Here is a 15,249-nt window from a genome sequence, read left to right as displayed (position 1 = left end):
GTGGCTTCTCTTTGATCCTTTTCCAAGTTCCTCATATCCCTTTATAACTATGGAACCAAGAACTGGACATAGGGTTTCATTGAGGGTCTGACCAGAAGCAAGTATTTTTGATTTATTTTCCATTGCTGAGTGGAACTGAAACAACTGACTTAGATATTATTTCAGGAATTGAGAAAACCTAACTCATCACACATCACTACCATTCATTTTCTGAAATGATTATAGTTTCTTCTTTGCCAAAAATGTCAAAGTAAATCACTGGGTGGTTCTCTTCTACCATCTATGAACACAAAGGGAGTTACAAATAGTATTGAAACCTAACATTGTAAAAGAGAACTACATTTCAGAGTAGGTGGTACCAAGATATCAGATTTAATCTGTCGTCTTGTGACACTTAAAATATAAATTTGAAAGGATGTGTCCCTCTCTTGAATTGTCAAAATACATTAAGTTCATACAAATTTAGAAGTAGAAGAAGCCTTAGAGATAGTTTAATCTAAACTTTTTAATTTACATATAAGAAAACTTATGGCCTGGAAAGGTCATTAAACGACCTGCTCTAAAATCAGACAGTAAATGAAAGAACATATCAAAACTCATGCCTCTTGTCTCAAGCTCAATTCCCTTTTCATTACAGCTAGTCATTTTATTCATATGCTCCTAAAGTAGAATCTCCCTACAGGCATATCTTATTTTATATAATAGATATATTGTGGAAAATATGAAACTGTTGTAATTTTAATCTTATGTTTAATGGGCTGGGAATACTAGTCAGTTAAAAGCAACTCTCTTGTGAATCTGTTTGTAAGGCAAACAGTAATTCTTCCATTAAAAACCTTTCACAGTTGGAAGGGATGTTAGTAGGCATATAATCCAACCTATACCTGATAAGTGGTAATCTTTTTCTTTTTTAGTGACCTTGAATGAGGAGAGACCCATTACCTACCAAATTAGCACATTTCTCCTTTTGATGGCTCCAAATATTGTGAAGCCTTCTTATGTAAAGTCTAAATTTGTTTCTTTGCAACTAACATTAATTGCTCCTATTCCTATCTTTTAGGGCCAAAAAGAAGAATTGTAATAGAATCTCTCTTTTTTATAACATCCTTTCAAATACCCTTCTCCATCCTAGTTAACCTGTTAAGGGAGCTCTAATTTTTTTTTCTTTTAATTATATTGCTCCCAGAATGTAGGACCCAAAATTTTACAGACTATTTCAGATATAATCCAACTATACCTGGTATGACATGTCTAAATTTGAATTTTCACAGCCACTCCTTGCTTAAGGCAAGATAAAATGTATGTTGTATGCAATCAAATCTTTTTTTTTTTCTTTCTTATTGTATATGTACAATAGAGTATATAGCCACTAAAGTCTAGAAACAATAATATCCTGGCATTTCTGACCTTTAAAACCTTTTGATGTGACAGAAGTAAATAGCTTAGGGAAAAGAAAATAGGAGGAAAACATGTCAGTTCCTTCCTACCCAACTTATCAAAGACGATGATGATAATTACAAATGGAAAGAATAGTAGGACTTGAAGAGCTGAAGTACTGAAACCTCATTTTATCAAAAGGTGTAAGTTGTGGTGCACAGTGAGTCAAGATTTCAGCGTTTATGAAATATAACTGAAAAATTTTTAATCTTAGAGGAAAAATAGAAAATCAGAGAGCAAATCATGAAAAAAAACACAGAACTTCATTAGAGGGACAGAGTTTTAAATTCCAACCTGACTAGCCACGTAATCTCTACCTCAATTTCCTCATCTAAAAAAATGAGAGAGTTGGATCATATGATCTCTAAGGATTCTTCCAGCTCTAAATCCAGCAATTCTAAAGCATTAGATTTTCCAAAGTGTTTTAGATTTCTTTACAAATATTAGATCTAATTGTAATTAGATTGGAAAATCTAATCAAATTAAGATCATTTAATAATCTAATGACAATTTTCATTTAGTTTTTTTTAATAACTCCAAGACATGGTCATACTTGGAAAATTTGAAAGCTGTGAAAAAGGCAAGTTAGAAAACAAAACATTTTCTTAGGCTTAAAAATCACAAATAATTAAATAAAGCTATGGCTATATATCACGGCAATTAGGTAGCACAGTGAATAAAAGTTCAGGGCCTGGAATTAGGGAGACTCATCATGAGTTCAAATCTTCTGTCAGACACTTAGTTGTGTAACCCTGGGCAATCACTTGACCTGATTTATCTCAGTAATTCATCTCCAAAATGAACTGGAGAAGAAAATGGCAAACTAGTCCACTATCTTTGCCAAAAAAAAACCCAAATGGAGTCATGAATAATCAGAAATGACTGAAAAACAATTAAACAACTAACAACAACATGGCTAATTATCAGAATTTAATGCCCATAGGGTTCAGTAAAGGGAAAACATTTTCTATTAATTAGCAAAAATTTTAGTTATTTCTAAATGACTTGCACTATATTTAGGTAAGAAAGTCTCAATTTCCACCATCTTTTAGTTGGGCAAAGTGGTATTACTTTGTTACAATCTGAATGTAGGGGTGTGCACAAGTCAGCTCATATTGACTCTAGAGTGGATGCTATTAAAATCAGAAAATACTACAAATCTGGGGTTTATTTAATGTTTTATTGATTGTCTAAATTTAAGAAAGTGATACAGAAAATGTTAATGATGTGTTGTGTACATTTTTTCCCTCAAAACTGGTTCTTAAACATTTACTATCATGTAGCCAGAATAATAAAAAGTTCAGAACTTTAAAAATAAATGGTTGAAATGCAGGGTGGCTTCCATAAATCAAAAAGACAGCTTATAGACAATACATGCTGATAATGAAATGATTATGGGAAATTATCATCTCTAACAATAATGGATTAGAATATAATTGATATGTGCATCCTAATTGACAATCTAACCTTGTATGAAACTAATTAATAGTGTTTTCTGATTCTTCTTAGACCACACTTTTTTTTTTCACCTAGGTATAAGAAGCCCTCTTGATTAATAGTTTCAAAATTCATAATTTTAAATGTTCTTAATGTACACAATCAACTATGTAGCTAATATTGGAAAAAGAGGAAGGAAAAAAAGATGATAAAAATGGGGGGAAGAGAGAAAAATATAATGGACTTCAGACATAATACTTAACAGAAATTCCAAGTCTAAAGTTCCAAAGTATTGACAATACATCTATGAGCAGTACGTACATTAAGTTCTCGATGTTCTCTTATTAATTCCTTGTCCATCAATCCAAAATTAATAGATTTTGTCTACTTCAAATAAGATACATTATTTCAAGATTTTATTTACTATCTCTAGATATTTGCTGAGATCTCTAAAAATATTCCTCTTGACTGAGGAAAATACCTATACTCAAATAATTGGTGATGGTAAAAACATTGAGCACAGATTTTTGATGAGAATGGAATTAATATAAAATGAAATACTTTGTGTGATGTATTTCATCTCTATGACTATTTTCAATCTTTGCGTTCTTGATTGAAAAAAAATTATTACATGGTAATCATGTTATGTAATTGATGGCATTTGGTTTCTAGACCTCATGACTTCAAATGGTAACAGAAGGTATTTTAATTAGCAATTACTTCAATGATAAAAGTAAATATCAATTAACTTTAATTGTGCTTATTTAAAGCATGGCAAAGTTCCACAGGATAGTCTTCTGTTTTTACTACTTAACATCTTTTTTTTCAAAATAGTAATTGTATTCTTTCAATTAATTATAAAAGAAAATCTCTAATCATACATTTAAGTGTTCCCAACAATTTGGAAGTAATATTAATGTCACTAATTTGGGAACTTGGAAACCTATAGGTTATAATTTATTCATTTTCATCAGTTGGTGATTCATTAAAGTAAAATTAATTCCTTCCCAGAATTATTCGTTTTATCTATTAACTTAAAGAAAATATAACAGGTATAACAGGTTCCTATAAATAAAAAAGTATCATTTCTAGAGCTAAGTACTGAGCCAATTGGATATTTTCTTTAGAACTTTTTCTGGTTTCTTTCTGATTTTAGAACTCTTTCTGCCCTCAGAAATAAAATATCCATGAATGTACTTTCCTTCATGCCCCAGAACTGTGGAAATTGTGGTAAATTTTCATCATCATTAGACTATTTTTGACATTGACTTTTGTGCTTAGCTCAAACTACCTTTTTGTATTCTTATATTTTTACTCCAAATTAGGCAGTTTGTGCTCTAAAGACAGAATAAAAATTGGTTGAGGGTAAGATTGTTTTCTTCTTCTTCAATATGTGTGATGACCTTGGTAAGCTATTTAATAACTCACATATTTACTGCACTGTAAATCTAATGAAACAGCTCACCCAATGCTTCTCAATGATGCTAAATTATCTTCACTAAAATTAAGGATCAAGTTAAGATATACTGCATCACTTCAAGTTTTACAAGTGACATCAGATTTCCCAAAAGTCATTAAATATGTAATATGAGCCTTAAAGTACTCGTTTACCATATTGTATACAATTACTGTCTGATAGCCACATTAAATTTTCTTTCAAATTATTGGTTCATGACTCATATTAAATATTTAACTCTCTTATGTCTAACATATTGCACCATAAAATCTCAAAAATATTTGATCCAAATGAGGATTAGACAGTTACTCTGTTCTGCAACATTCTACAATAATAGTGTTGTAAAAAGTAAGGACTTTTTTGTTTGTTCCATTGTTTATCAGCCATGTCCAACTCTTTATGATTCCATTTGGAGTTTTCTTGTCAAAGATACTGGAGTTGTTTGCCTTTTTCTTCTCCATCTCATTTTAAAGATGGAGAATTGAGGTAAATAGTTAAGTGACTTGCCCACCATCACACAGTTAATAAGTGTCTGAGGCCAGGCTTGAACTCACAAAGAACTCACAATTCACTGACTACAAGTTTGGTACTCTATCTACTATGCCTCCTAGCTGCCCCAAAAATTGTGACCCCTGATACATAAAGTATTTTTATATACCATCTTTAAGGTGTCATCATTATAAAATGACAAATTGCTCTTCATATATCCAAATTTCTAATTAACTATTTCTAGTTTTGAGACCCTATCCTTATTTATTTTAATTCTATTCAAAAATATGTATTAAATGCTTATTATATTAAAGAAACATCATGGTTGATGTGAACTCTCTGAAAATAAGAAAATAAGAAACCATGAAGAACAAAAATTAAAGATTATCAAACAAATGTATTGTCAATAAAGGGGGGGGGGGAGATGGATAAGTCTCATGGTCAAAGTGGCACATAACAGGTTGATAGTTCTATATTCTACTTGTACCCTGGAGATGTCAAAAAAAATAAGCAAAGCACGCACCAAGTGCCATGAATTACAGCATATGATTGTCATGTAGTGATTTTTTTTTCAATGAAGAATAAGGGCAAAGATTAAAAGTAGTCAAAGGAATAAAAACATCATTTAAAGTGTTCCTTTTATATTAATTCCATTCAAAATTCTATGTTCAATATTTTTACCATCAGTAATTACTTAAGTATAGAATTTTCTTCAGTCAAGAAGAATATTTTTAAAGATCTCAGAAAATATCTAGAGATGGTAAATAGTTAAATCCTGGAGATGGTAAATAGTTAGATCCTGCATCTTATTGAAGTGGAGAAAATTTCTCAATTCAGGATTGATGGACAAGGAATGGAATTCCCATGGTGAACTTATTGGAAGACATTAACAAGGGTTGTTCAGGATAGGTTGTGATCTTCATCACTGGATAGAATACCTATACCAATAAGGTCAGGAATCTATTTGAATAGTTCAATATGCAGAATTGGCACTATTATAAACTCTGAGGATATAAAAACAAAAATAAATTTAAGAGGGCCTGCCTTCAAGGAGCTCAAATTCTATGATGGATATGAAATAGACAAATGCAGGTAAATGTAAAATATTTTTAAAATCATTCAGAATAATTTCAAAGTGGAGAGAACACAAGTTTAGAAGTCATTTTTCACCTGATCACATAAAGCTTAAGGTGTGACATAAAGCCATTTCTAAGACAATTTTCTTAACTTCTAAAAGTCTTTTCTATAATGGAGCTAATTTAGAAAATATTTCTATAGACATATAAATTAAAATATCTTGGGAAATAATAAAAATATAACTATAAATTGATATCTATGTGATTTTTATACAAAGAGTTTATTTTTAAAAAACAATCTAGCCATAGGTCTTCGAAATGAACATATTCAAATAAACACAGAAAAATGATCTTCCATTAAAAGGTTTTTAGACATGCACTATAGCACATTACAGAATCTTTAGCAAAGGAAAGAAAATATGATCCAGTTGAATAAATAACTATCAGTTTAAACTATTAGCTTTAAATATTAATACCTGGATTTTTCCATTATGTAATTTTAAAAAATCTGACACACAGGCACATACAGACAAGCAAACCAGATGACTTTTGGAAATTAATAGAGCTCAGAAACAAGAGAACAAAGACAGCTAGTCCTAATATTTATGCAGATTTTGTGGGAAAGTCTAGTGTGCTCTAAAAAGAAAGAATCAGAGTATGTGTTTTCCATAATTCCTTAAGAAATAGAATTGAGCAAATGGAAGCTAAAGACTTTATGATAAATTAAGATACAATAAAGCAAAACCAAAATGAAAAGAAAAAAAAAGTATGTTTTCTTCTATGATGTAGCCCCTCACTATACTCCATTTAACTTAAACAATGTCACTTCTTTTTAGGAAGAACTTTCTTTAATTCCCCCCCCCACCCCCGAGGCTGGGGTTAAGTGACTTGCCCAGGGTCACACAGCTAGGAAGTGTTAAGTGTCTGAGAACAAATTTGAACTCCGGTCCTCCTGAATTCAAGGCTGGTGCTCTATCCACTGGGCCACCTCGCTGCCCCCGAACTTTTTCTAATTACTGTACCACTGAAATTCTTTACTTGAAGTTCTCAAATTCCTTGAGAGTTTGTGGAAACATTTCAGGAATTCTACAAACTTAAGTAGGAAAAGACATTAAATATTTATTTCAAATAATTATTTTCCTTTCTAATCCTCTTCATTTTATTTTACGTATTTAAAAACTATTTTGACAAGGGATTAGTTTACCGGATTGAAGTCCCCTACCCACAAAGGCTAAAAAACTCCATATATGGACTCATGATAAGAAATAGGAATTTACTGTTGCTGTTGTTGTTCAATCATGTGTCACTTTTTGTCACCCCATGGTCCATAACACACCAAGCTCTTCTATCCTCCACTATTTCTCAAAGTCTATCCAAGTTCAAGTTCATTGTTTTCATAATACTATCCATCTTATCCTCTGCTCCTCCCTTCTCCTTTGCCTTCAATCTTTCCCAATAGAAAAAAGAATTAGGAATACTATGTGTCTATTCATCCACCCATCCATCATTAATCTGAAAAATGATACTGTTCTTTCCTTCAAAGAAATTCTACTTTACTAGGGAAACTGATAAGACAATCATGCAAACTTTATTGCAAATTAAAAGGTACTATGTGAGTGAAGGAAGGGTATGCAAATCAAACAAAAACCATTTTGAATGATCCAAGACCGAGGGATCACTTTTAGCTGAGAGTTTAAAAGGAATCATGGAAGAAATGTAGCCTGAGTTAATTCTTGTATAAAATAAAATATTTCAAAAGATGAATTTATATGGGAGTTACTTCAAGAGTGAATGCATGTAATAAAAGTGATTGTGATGGGAAAGGATAGGAGAAGATCATGAAACAGAAAGCTCTCAAGTTTTTGTTGAAATGCAGATTACATAAAGGGGAATAGTATGAAACATAGTTCATGAAATTAACTGAAATCAGATTTTGAGGAGAGTCAATGCAAGGCTAAGGAGTTTGAAGCTTTTATGTATACATTCAAATATATACATAAATATTTATAAATATTAACTTGTTTGGATGAAACAGATAAAATTTGAAAGGTATTTTCTATAGCTTGATTTCAATGAGTAATGTCATTGCTTTCTTTTGATATTCTTCCTATTAACTGAGGTCAACATATTAGACCTGGCCAGACAGTAGGACTAGGATAACTGAATTTGGAATAATATTGACTTCCCATGAGGAACCAAAATATTTTAAAAGTTTCTGGAAAGTTCATTAATGAAGTCATTTCTCAGTGACAGTAGGGTTTTTTTTTCCATCCTTGTTGAAAACATGGTTTTTATTCAGGAAATTTTGAATATTGTTTAGTTAAAAAGAAAAAGGTGGGCAAGGAATAGTTAGTCAGCTAGGGAACAAATATTTATTGAGCACCCACCTGGGTCAGAGCAGCAAATTAGAGAGTAGTAGAAGGGAGACTTGCTCTTGCTTTGAAGAATTCATAGTTTTGAACAGACAGTACACACAGCACATAGTAGAAAAGATAAAACAAATAGGAAAAAGACATAAAAATAACCAAAACAGAAACATAAAAGTCTTGCATCTCAAAGTTTCTCTTTTTTCATATTGAAAATTTGTTTTATTAAGTGCAAACCTGTATACACTGACTTCCTGGTCTGTCCCTACAGAAGCTGTTTTTAAGTAAAAAGTTCTTTTGACTCTTGGATTATTCACTTTAAAGCATGAGTTCTTAACCTGTGTTCCATTTTTAAAATAGTTTCATAAATGTATTTCATTTAATTAATTTCCTTTGTGACCTGTGTATTTTATTTTAGTTGTTGAAAAACATTCTCTGTAATCTATAGCTTCACCAGACTTCCAAAAGAAATCTGATAAAAAATAAAAAGGTTAAGAATTCCTATTTTAAAGGCTTTATATAGCATTAAAGGCGTGTAATGTACAGCATCACTTGCAAATTTGAATACCACTGTAAACTCTCTCAGTATTCCTGGAATTCAAAGATCAAAGGGCCTGACTCCAGACTCTGACAGGATAGCTTCTGTCATGAGGAACTATGCCCAGAACTGGGAGGTTTATGCCTCATGCATTTTCTGAACCAATGGTCCAAAAGCGTCTGTTTTCTATACCTCATTTTCCTGCCTCTGCCTGCCAGCAATCAGGCCCTGCTGTCTTCAGCTAGTTCTTATAGCAGCTTCCTTCTTGAACTCTTGTTCTCCCTAACCATAACTAACCAAAAATTAGCCATTCTAGCTTGTACTTATCCTGAGTTCATCTATCATCTGCTACCTGCTTTACCTAGATGGCAGCCCAATTTTCTGGCTATTATAATTTTTCTTTTCTTTTTAATACAATGTTGATCCTGTTGGTGAATGACAAAGATGCAATCAGTCGATAAGCACTTATGTGCTAGACACTTTGTTAGGCAATAGAAATATGAAAAAAGGCAAAAGTCTACTCCCCAAGTCTCATGAGAAAAACAACATGAAAAAATAGCAAATTCATATATACATATATATGTGTGTGTATGTATATGTATATGAAAATGTGTAGGTATGTATACACACATGTATATACACATATAGATAAATACATAACTCATATATAATAAATTGAAAGTAACTAATAGATGGAAGACAGTAACAATCAGGAAAGTCCTCTTTAAGAAGGTTAAGATTTTAGCTGGTGTCTGAATAAAGCCAGGGAATCTAGAAGAAAGAAATCTAACAAAATATCCAAATGTAATACTGTACAAAAGTTATCTTCAGCTAGGTAAAAAGTTAAAAAAATGTTTTAATAAAGACATAGAATGTTAGATGTGGAAAAGAGTTATGAAATTATTTAGTTCAACCTCCTTATTTTTTCAGATCTTTTATTCATACAAAAAGGAAGTTCATATAGTCAATTCTTCCCAATTCATTTATTGAATATGTCCTATGTGTTAGGCACTGTTCTAAGGTAGGAAGACATAGGAATGACAACAGGAAGACAAGAAACAGTCCTTGCTCTGAAGAAACATACATTCTACTTGGGGAATGTGATTTACATACAGATAATTAAATAGAAAATCGTTTGAAGCAGCTCATACCCATCAGATTGTCTAACATGACAAAAAAGAAAATTGACAAATGCTGGAAAAGATGTAGAAAAATCGGTACACTAATGTATTACATGTGGAGTCATGAACTGGTGAAATCTTTCTGGAAAACCATCTGGAACTATGCCCAGTGTTGCAAAACTGTGCATACTCTTTGACCTAGCAATACAACTAGTAAGTCTGTATCCCAAAGAGATCAAAGAAACAGAAAATGATCCACATGTGCCAAAAAAAAAATTTAAATAGTTTTTTTTGAGGTGGCAAAGAATTAGAAACTGAGTGGATGCCCATCAGTTGAGGAATGGTTGAACAAGTATGGTATAGACTTGTGATGATTTCAGAAAAACCTGGGGAAACTGCTTTGAACTGATTCAAAGTGAAGTGAGTAGACCCTGGATAACAATGTATACAATAACAACAAAATTGTAATGAGATTATCAATTGTGAAAGACTTACTCTGAGCAATATAAGGATGCACAACAATTCCAAAGCTCTCATCACAAAAATGTTATCTTTCTCCAGAGAAAGAACTGATACATTCTGAGTGAAGATACTTTTTCACTTTATTTTTCTTGTTTCTTTTCAATGTAGCTAATGTAGAAATGTTTTGTATGACTCCACATTTATAAAAAGTATCATATTTCTTGTCTTCCCATTGAGTGCAGGAGATTGTGGAGGGAGAGAGAAAATTTAGAATTGAAAATAATTTTTTTTCAAATTTAAGAAAGTAAAAAGAGAATAATTTGAGGAGGGACAGTACTAATAACTGAAAAATTGGAAAAGTTTTCTGTAGAAGAAAATTCAGCTAAATTTTAAGAAAGTTAGAAATTTTAAGAGACAAAGGAGAGGAAGAAATAAAAGGAAGTCTTGGTGCATAGTCTGTGTAAAGGACTGCTGAGATCAGGAGAGTTTAAACAGAATGTAGAGTCTGCAAATGCAAAGTAGAAAGTCAACAAGCATTTAAAAATTGGAAATTAATTTAATAATTAAGAAGCATTTAATAATCCGGAAAGTTAGAAGCAGGGTCAGATGGCAAATGAAGGTTTGCTGGCCTGGACCTTCTCCAAAATGGAGGCCCCTCCAATGGGAGAAAAGGGCCAGCATGGCAACAAAGTGTTCCAAAGTGAGAAGTTTACAGAAGACATATGTTCCATAGAGTAGATGCCTCAGCAACTGAGGGAAGTTCTAAGATAAAAATCAACTGAGATGTGGTGGGAAAGTCAGGAAAGTCAGAAGCAAAGTCAGAAGGGGAAGAATATAATAAATGGAAAATATTATGGAATTAATTTGGAAAGAGAGGTTGGAATCAGCTTGTAGTAGACTTTAAATGTCAAAATGAAGAATCTGAATTTCATTCATAGGAAATAAGGAGCTACTGAAGATTTCTGAGTTGTGGACATCAGATCTAGACCTTAGGAAGATTATTTTAATAGCTATATGTCAAGCAGGTCAGCCTAATACTGTAGTTGCATGAATCTTATTAAATTAACATATTCAGTGCAGAAAGCCATATAAGATACCATTTCTGAATAAAGAAATCTTTCTGTTTTTAAAAGTTTGTTATTTTTATTGAGAGCTTTGATTTCTAAACCATGCTACTTTTTGACTGCAAATTCCTTCCCTACCAAGAAGGAATATCAGTCATGATCTACTCTCTGGAAACCATTTGGTGCTTTCTTGGCAAAGATACTAGAGTGGTTCACCATTTCCTTCTCTAGTTCATTTTACAGCTGAGGAACTGAGGCAAATAGAATTAAGTGAGTTGCCCAGCATCACACAGCTAATAAATATCTGAGAACAGATTTGAATTCAGGAAGATGAATCTACCTAATTTCAAGTCCAGTGCTCTGTCTCTGTAAGAGATATTTATATATAATATGTGACATTATGCATAAGGATATAGAAATATGATTTATATAAAAAGAAAACATGATTCAGCAAAATTAATCAATAAATTAACAATGTATGTACATAAAGATCCACATGCATAGTATCCATCCTTTCAAAAAGAGAGAAGTACCTTTTCTCAGCTTTTTTTTTACCAAGATTACTAACATTCTAAGAAAGATAAGAAAGAAAAAATTAAAGATAAAAATTGCAATAGACAATTTTTGAAAAAAAATTTAAACAGCCAGCAGTAACTACAAACTATTCATAATGAAAATTTGGTTCTCTAAGGACCTACACTGGACTTTTCCCAGTTCTTTTCCCAAGAGTTTTTCACCTTGGCTGAAGGTTTTCATAATCTAATAAATTCTTTCTGTGTGTGAAATAGTAACTCTCTCCTTGGGGGAAAAAAACATCTTAAAGAACATTGCAGCATTCGTTTGGTATATGTTAAATTCTCTGTCAAGTCCATTCATGTAGATTAATGGGGTTGCTGCCTTTTAACTAGCTCACAATCTGCAGTTCTCCATTAAAGCCTGTTTTATAATTCTTGCTCATTTCTTACAACTTTTATATAAATCATCTTCCACAGAGTTTTCAAAACTTACACTAAAGTTGTAACTATTTTATAATCTTTTTTAAGTTAGAAAAGTGCATAAATAAGAGAATAAACCTTGTTCTTTTTTCTCCATATTTTTGCTTATATCAAGATAATCCCATAATGACAATTTCCATTCAATTGTTTCCATATTTGCCAGTGAATAATTAACATATTTTAGGCCAGGGAAAATAGCATAAAAATGTCTTTTATTTTGAATATATACAAAGTAGAGCTAGTGATATTCCAGACACAGTAATTTCTATATGTTTATATGTGAAGCTAAAGGCCTCAGGAGGCCATTTTCTATCAGGTATCCAGCCTTTGGTTAAAAAAAAAAAAATTTCCACATTGCTTTTTTTAGAATCAAGCATTAGGCTCTTACCAAGGATAACTAATCTCTGTAACTCACAATAAAGCCAAAATATTTAAAATTTCTATAGTTTTTACACATGTTACCTTGTTGGAGTCTCATAGCAACTATATGAAATGAGGGATATTATTATCCACATTGTATAGATAAGAAAGTATATAATTATAAGTGTTATAGATAGTAGTTAAACTTGGGTTTCCTAACTCCAGGTCCAGCTGTGCTATCTAACTGTCTAAATGTACAATCCTGATTAATGAATACAGTCATTTTTACCCATGAGTTGTATACTGATAAGAAAAGCAAGGCAGATAGAGCTTAAGTGGCTTGCCTGTGGTCATCTAACTTTATAACCAGAGCTCTTTACATTTCATCACATCATGCCATTGGAAATGGAGGTTCAAAATCAAGAAACTTACTTTCTTGAAGCTAGGAAGAGGCACAGTAAGGACTTAGAACCTGGGAGACCAAAGGAATGTTATATAGGGAATTGCTGAAGAAGGATAATTATAACCATACAGGTTAAAAGAAGTTTTAACAGGATGCACTCTGATTAATATCCCAGATAGTCTTCAGATTACAAAAGACAACTATAGACAAACATACTGGTTTCCTTCCCCAGAATCATCAGGTTTAATGACCCCCAAATTCCACCATGTATAAAGAAATCTTCATCATCTTCACATGTTCCAGACAGATACCATGTTGTTTAATCTAACTCCCTACTAACCCCTTGCTAGGAAGCTTCAATTCCAGATTATTATTATTTTCAAAATCATTATCATTATTTTAAACTTCTGCCTCAAAGTCCATTGATATGGTGCTCTGTTATCATTGGTGAAGAGGAATAACCTGTATAAGGGGCAGGGGAGATTTGGGAAAGAGCTTCAGTTTTCTTTAGGACTCCCCAAACTTTAAGTCTTCTTTGAATTTTGAGTCACTTCAGGTGCTCCTAGCTTTGAGGGTAAAGATGAATGAGGAAAATGTTATTTGGGAATATATGAGTTGAACTGGAAGTCTCCTTCATAGACCCAACCTCAATTTACTACTCTGGAAATTGTGAGGATTTTCTCATTGCTGAGATCAAGGACTCTTGTCTTGACTAAGCTGAGTTACTTCACTCTTAATGGAAGATCTCCTTCACTCTCTTCTGGTGGTGGATAGATATTCTCCTATTTACTACTATTATTTCTTCTTCTTTTCTTCTCCTTTTTCTTATTCTTTTTACTAATTCTCTTTCTCCTTCCTTTTTCTTTTTTGTTATGATTTGAATAAATGTGGTTTTTTTGCTTTTTGCAATGTGTATTCATTATGGAACTGAGTTTTTTTGGGGGGAGAACGTCTAGCATTGGGTATGAAACTTGGGATCTTCTTTCCCCCCCAATAGTGGAAAAGTTATTGGAAGTTATATTGAACCCAATCACATCTCCTAGACTAATAATATTTAAGGGAATAGAAAGATATAGTTCTAGACAACAATTCTCTGGGAACAAGAGGCTTCTGGTTCCAACTTATTCTAGCAGGTATTAAAGTCTCTCTTGCACAGAAGGGGAGAGTAAGGAGAGAAAAGGTAAGAAATGTCCATTGTGTCTGAGAGTCACATAATGAGTCCTAGTCACAGATGGGCCTTGTTAAATGCAAGTCCCCTACTGCTACTGATACTTAATTTTACATAGCTCATTAAGGATTTGAAAGTGCTTGAAAATATTATCTCATTTTATCTTCATAACAATTCGGGGGGGGGGGGGGTGGCGGAGCCAAGATGGCGGAGAAGATACACGCCACTGTGTAAGCTCCTTTCTTCCCTCACAACGAACTAGATTTAATCAGCCTCAGAAATAGCGTTGGACTGATAGAATCCACAAGGACTGGAAGCACGACTTACCAGCTGAAGAGAATCTGGAGTTTCAGCAGGAAAGGTCAGCTCCCAGGGGAGGAAGAAGAGAGGCCAGCACAGACAGTGGGGTAGTGGCACACTGCGCCAGTCACGCTGGGGAGGGCTCTGGGATCAGAGAAGCCACTGAGATAAAAGAATCTGGCACAGGCTGTTAGCTCTTCTCTGCTTATAAAACAGCAGTTCAGAGGAGAAATATAAGCCACTTTAAAATTTAAAACCAGATTGGATCTTCCCAGATCCTGGGGGTGACTCAGCAGATCTCGGCACCGGGGGTGTGGCCGACGTAGGCAATCCAGGCTTTTACCTCGGGGTAGTTAAGAGATTGAAGAGTGGGCGGAGCGGTAACTCATAGTGCCTGGCTCGGCTGACTGGAGGCTGTGGAACAGAAGTCCCAGAGAAGCGGAACCTTTGAACTAGGGACCGCGGTTCCTGGCAGACACTTCCAGTTTGAGCGCAGGGGCTTTTCACGTCACCTGCTGCAGACATCCACGTCCCACCGGGAGGCATAGGCTAGACTTTGAGTCTCCTTTACTGTTCA

The 15,249-nt window shown here is 33.2% G+C and overlaps 1 long non-coding RNA gene across 1 annotated transcript in view; it reads right to left on the bottom strand.

Moving 5' to 3' along the window:
* The window catches only part of LOC141559630 (uncharacterized), a 61,856-nt gene extending 46,958 nt beyond the window's left edge, over positions 1-14,898 (bottom strand). Inside the window, exon 1 of the long non-coding RNA XR_012487510.1 lies at positions 14,700-14,898. This is a non-coding gene — a long non-coding RNA (uncharacterized LOC141559630). The remainder of the gene's footprint in view (positions 1-14,699) is intronic.
* Positions 14,899-15,249: the final 351 nt, after the last annotated feature.

Source organism: Sminthopsis crassicaudata, chromosome 3, assembly GCF_048593235.1.
Source record: "Sminthopsis crassicaudata isolate SCR6 chromosome 3, ASM4859323v1, whole genome shotgun sequence".
NCBI classification, from domain to species: Eukaryota; Metazoa; Chordata; class Mammalia; order Dasyuromorphia; family Dasyuridae; genus Sminthopsis; species Sminthopsis crassicaudata.
This window is presented reverse-complemented; position numbering and strand designations above follow the sequence as displayed.